The 6116-nt window shown below is 33.8% G+C and overlaps 1 long non-coding RNA gene across 1 annotated transcript; it reads left to right on the plus strand.

Moving 5' to 3' along the window:
• The first annotated feature begins 3627 nt into the window (after window positions 1-3627).
• Window positions 3628-5190, plus strand: LOC110871321. The gene is made up of 3 exons (XR_002553646.1): window positions 3628-3754; window positions 4229-4282; window positions 4990-5190. It is a non-coding gene; the product is annotated as an uncharacterized LOC110871321 (long non-coding RNA).
• The last annotated feature ends 926 nt before the right edge of the window (window positions 5191-6116 follow it).

A 6116-nucleotide genomic window follows, 5' to 3' on the forward strand; every position in this document is an offset into this window, starting at 1 on the left:
GTTAAGTATTAGAAGATATAATAAGTTATGTAAAGTTATGTAGATCGTTGGCAATAAACTAAGATTCATAAAAGTCGAATGTAACGAATGTAATGGCATGAAATGAATGACGAATGCATAAAGTGGAGTTGGAATTCGTATGAAAATTCGGATGAATGTATGCTTTGAAAGAATTATGCACTAGAGGCTTGTACCTTGTACATGAATGGTGTGATGTTTATGTATATTTAATGAATTGCTCTAGTATGATTAAGAGGTGAATATGTGCTAAATGTAAATCATACGCGCTAATTAGTAAAGGATATGTTCAAAATATGTTAGATAGATGTTCCGAATGAAATTTGCTAATTGTAGAATCATGGAGCAATAGCATGTGAAAATACGTGTATGTGAATATATATATGTATTGATTAGAGGATCACGTAAATGGTACATGAAATCTTGTTATTTAAGTGGATTATGCAACGTGGGCTTCAATACGTTATTCGTGGACTACGGTGAGCATCCCAAATGTAATTTTTATCATTCCTTTAATGTTTATGGGCTTCAAATCGAAGTTTAGGTCCCAAGCCATTAATGTACTGGTATGTAAGTTGTATGCAAAATCTCGAACAAGTATGTAGGAAGGTATGCATGTATGTAAAAGTATATATATATATATATATATATATATATATATATATATGTGTATAAAGGTGCATGTGAGTGTACGTATGTATGTAGAGATGCAGGAAGGTAGGTATGTATGTAGATGTGTGCGTATGCATGTAAGAATGTGTGTAAGCATAATTTAGATGCGTATAGTATTAACGTTACTAATTATATGCTTGAGGTTGGTATGAAAATAGAAGTTGTATTGTACTCGGTTTTGATCATATTAATGATTTGTGGTAAAAGCCAAATTGGAATTGTAAAATGGTGAAGATGTTAAATTGTGATTTTGTTGATGCATGAGATGTTACATGATAGTTTTGATAGTTAGACGTGATGTGCAAGTAATGACAATGTGAATTGTTTGAATGTAATGGTTCATGAGATGAATTTGGGAGGAATATGCTTAGGAAACTTGTACATTATACTTAGAAAGTGGTACGCCCACCAAATGTTTGATAAAATGCTTAGGTAAAAATGGTAAGTGGAATTGTATGCTAACAATGGATAAATATATGAAGACAAATGATAATGATATAATAGATAATAAATCTGCATAAGAATGTGTGTTAGATGAATTGCCAATGGAAATTGGTTTGATAAGATAACATGGTAAGAAACATGAATTAGGATGTTGTAATAGATGATTGATTGTGTTGTGAACGATGAACGTCGAATTGTGTAGATATGGAACGAAGGAGTTAAACGAGTATTTTCATTATGAGCATATCATATGCTTGTGACTAATGAAAGCACTTACATGTGGGAGCAGGTGTATGTGAATGTATATGTGACAATGGTTAAGTGACTGTGTGGTTATAAGCCAATTACATCAAGATTTTTGATATGTGTATATTGATGTTTTTATAGTCTCACATAACAACACGAATAAACAAGATTAAGTCGTAAGTTATATGTTAACACTATTGACTTCTGAGAAACAACCAAGCGTCTATGTATAAGAAGCATGAATTGACTTAAGGTCGTAAAAGTAGGATTTTAGGGAGTTGTATGGAACATGTTAAATCAATACGCGTACTATGAAGGACATGAAGGAATATAAGAATTTGAAAGAATGGGAATCTGAGTATATGTCTTACGTTTGTCAGAATTGACTAACGAGAGTCAAATGCGAATTATGCGATCGGTATGATCATTAACACATACAATTGTTTATGCTAATAGTGATGGAATTACTAAAGGAAAGTAAGGATCTGGTAAGAAAGCGGAGTACATGCTTGATATGCCAAATTTAGAATGATTAGAAGGGATTGTATGGAAAATGTGAAAGATTGACGTTGAAGGAAGTTAGAATGAAAATACTAGAATGCGTAATTGTTAGAGAGGTAGAATGTTATGTAAAGAAGGATTGCGTGGAATATAAAATAAAGAATATTTGAATGGAATGTGGCATAAAAGATATTTTGCCATAAGTAAACCTTGCAAGGAATATAAGATAGGATTTCGCTAAGACATGAAAATTTTACGACTAATGGAGTGAATGACTGAAAAATTTAATGGATCCTGCCCCTAGTCGGGCTAACTAGCGTATGTGAGGACTTATTTGAAGGTAAACCTCCAAAGAAATGTTCATGAATTAGAGTTTGTATACCCAGATTCATGGCTCATGTTATAAGACGACCCTACGAGGTAGAGTGTAAACTAAATTATCGAAAGAAGGGTTGTACCAAGTTATATGTAACTCATACGTGGAATGAGATGGCATGTGTAATAAGCTTATAATCTCGTATCAACGAAACCTTAGTAAGTATATAGGTAAGAGTTAATCCATTGTGGTACATAGTTAGGAAATCGCCTTAGCATTACAATTATTAGAAGGAATTACGTATGTATGACGGCTATTGAATGTGATAACGACACCTCGAGTGTAATATGAGTTACTCAAATGTAGGTATTGATTACACGATCATATTGATGGCATGATTAAAGACTTATGTTGGCCCTTGTAACCTAGGGATAAATGGTAAAAGATTAGAGCAAGATAGTATATACATGATTTGTATAACCGTATACATTAAGTTGTGTGTAACCATGCACTTATGAGGAATCATCAATGAAAGAAATATTGGTCACTGGTAAAGATTATATGTAGGTATTGTAAATATATATATATATATATATATATATATATATATATATATATATATATATATATATATATATATATACTTAGCAACTATTAAATGATGTATGATTTGTGACTTTATATAAATAAATATGAATGCACAAGTATGAATATTATGATAATTATTAATTCCTTAAGTAGATGTTAGAGGTATGCGGGAATGATTAACTTGACAGATAAGTTTTGAGAAATCAGCTCGAACAAATGAACAATGATCATGGAATGATGTAATAGGATAACACTGAATCATGCAAGGTTCATTTACCAGGTGAATTAGACAAGTTTGAGAGTAGCAATGACCGATTCATCATGATGGATGATCGAATGAAAGCATGTTGTCGAAGTTCGAGGTATGTAATTACGAAGGGATACTGTTAGACCAGTCAGAAGGTATGTATTGAGGTTTCGGGACGAAACCTTCCTTAAGGGGGGTAGACTTGTAACACCACAAATTCCGTACGACATGTTAAAATGTTTAAGTGCAATACCCTAGTGAAAAGAAATGGTAAATATAAAATTTTACCATTATTAAAGTTTATAGCATTTGACAAATCTAAAATATTATAACTAGGCATGGAAGTTTATTAAGTTAGTATGTAATTATGAAGAAGTGTCATGTTCGAATTGTAACACCCCAAAAATGAAAAACACGATAAATAATGATAAAACTTAATATGATTGAGAATTTATGATAAGATATAAGTTAATGTTGAAAAAATGCTTGAATTAGATATTTACTGAACTTGGAGGGGTGTAATGTGAAAGCTTCATTAATTAGGGAATTAAAAGGGTAGAAACCCAAAAACACACCCCTGGGTGCGTTCCTGGGATCGATCGAACAGAAGAACAGGGTGAATACCCTAGCCATTGCTAATCTACTCAATTGATCAAGAAATTCAAGTCTAGTCAGTTGCATGTCTCAAGTTTATCGATTATCTATGCATACATAGTGAAAGGGTAAGTCTAATTTCTTGAAAAGATGAATTTTAAAGTAAGGGGTTAAACCCAAATGCGAATTCTTGTATCTATTGTGGGAAATCCTAGTTAGAATTGCTTCCTAGAACAGAAATTTTGTTGATTTTAGGTTGCATGAAAGGATTATAGCAAAGACCCACTTGTTAAGAAGTTAGTAAGGGTTTGATGATTATGAGAAATCATAAAACTAGGAAGTTAGTGTATAAGCTTGTTGTGATACTTGAATAATGAATGAAATTGATATAGAATGATATAGCTAGGTGAAATTGAATGAATGAAATTGTTGTGTGATGATTAACTAGTAAGAATATGCTTTATAGACTTGTACCATGTACCTTAACTATGATGCCTACCAAGTGTTTGATGAAATGCTTAAGAGATGAATTTATGAGTAACTTGGAAAAATGGTAGAACGAAGTAGATGAACTAAATGAATGAATGAATGTTGTAATGTAGGCGTGAAGGAAGAAGGTACAAGCATTAGGAAAACGGAAGGCACGCAAGACCGAGGTATGTTCCGTTGCATACAAATCTTTGTTAAATTCTCTTTTTACTTAACTTGATGTAGAACTATCCTTGTATGATAATCGTGGTAAATAGCAAGTAAATAACAAATCCTTTGTGGATTTGGGTATGCTAACGAAAGTTGTGTTAAGCCATACATTTTGACCGATTTAAATTAAATCGTGTCAAGTAGAGATGAACGCCATCCGTTTGAACGGGTAGCTTCGAATGCCATAATGAATGTGAAACTTTAATCCGTTATGCGGATAGAACGAAGAGTAATGTTGAAAGCAAATAACCCAATTAAACGGGTCGAATGTGTATGCTTAACTCTCAATGAGAGTGTTTATGCCAAACCCAATTAAACGGGTTGAATGTGTATGCTTAACTCTCAATGAGAGTGTTTATGCCAAACCCAATTAAACGGGTCGAATGTGTATGCTTAACTCTCAATGAGAGTGTTTATGCCAAACCCAATTAAACGGGTCGAATGTGTATGCTTAACTCTCAATGAGAGTGTTTATGCCAAACCCAATTAATCGGGTCGAATGCGTATGCTTAACTCTCAATGAGAGTGTTTATGCCTAACCCAACTATTTGGGTAGTCGAATGCATAAAAGGATGAATGTTTTGTATGGATGGAGCTAAAACGAAAGGATTATGATTTAACTAGAGTGATAACTAACCTTTTAAAATTTTGATTGTTAATGTAGGTAAAACTCCACTATAGGCGATTTGGAGATATGGAGCGAGCACGTGTTCAAGCCTTATTATACCAAGCGCTTCCGCTAGTTTATATGCATACTTTTTGGGTCCATGTCTTGTTATTTTGTTTAATCTTGTTAGAAGTCTTACACTTGAAAACTTGTTGTCTTTGTTTGGGGTAGTTTAATGCTAATAGGGTCGTAGATGGATGTTGTCTATTACGTTAAAAACAGGGGGCATGTTCGTTTTACGAACGGGTCATGCCCAATTTTTGTAAAAATTTTTATTATGTGTCAAAGTTGGTCTTTTGATGTCCGAAAAGTTATTTTTTTGTAAGTAAATTATCATTATGGAAAAGCGGACCTTACACCTTGGCCTTTTACTTCGCCTACGATCACTTTCTTCAACCTCAGGTCGTTCATGTGTCTTATCATGAACTACCTCATCAACTGGTGTAGATGAACTTTCACCTACTTCAAAATTAGGTGTTGATGACATTGCATGTGTTTGTCTTCTCAAAGGAAACACATTTTCAAAGTAAGACACAACGTTAGGATTCACCTCCATGATAGTGTTTACGTGTACATCAGGATTCTTGGACTTATGTACAAGAAAGCGATGTGCACTACTTTGATGTGCATACCCAATGAATATGCAATCAACAGTTTTGGGTCCTATCCTCAGAGCCTTAGGTGGTGGTACAATCACCTTTGCTAGGCACCCCCACACTTTCAAGTATTTGTATGAAGGCTTCTTCCTTTTCCATAACTCATATGGAGTTTCGTCTCTCTTTTTGAGTGGTATTTTGTTCAAAAGATAATTAGGCGAGAGAATGGCTTCCCCCCACATTTCCTGGCTCACCCTAGAACTTATCAACATGGCGTTCATCATTTCTTTCAATGTGCGGTTCTTTCGTTCCGCCACGCCATTTGATTGTGGAGAATAAGGAGGTGTACACTCATGTATAATGCCACTTTTTGCGCACAAATCGGCAAAAGGTGCAACATATTCGCCTCCTCGGTCGCTTCGCAAAGCTTTTATCTTCTTTTGAAGTTGATTCTCAACTTCATTTTTATACAAGATAAATTTACTTATTGCTTCATCTTTACTTTTTAGTAAATATACGTAGCATTAT

The sequence above is a fragment of the Helianthus annuus genome, chromosome 8 (genome assembly GCF_002127325.2).
Source record: "Helianthus annuus cultivar XRQ/B chromosome 8, HanXRQr2.0-SUNRISE, whole genome shotgun sequence".
NCBI classification, from domain to species: domain Eukaryota; kingdom Viridiplantae; phylum Streptophyta; class Magnoliopsida; order Asterales; family Asteraceae; genus Helianthus; species Helianthus annuus.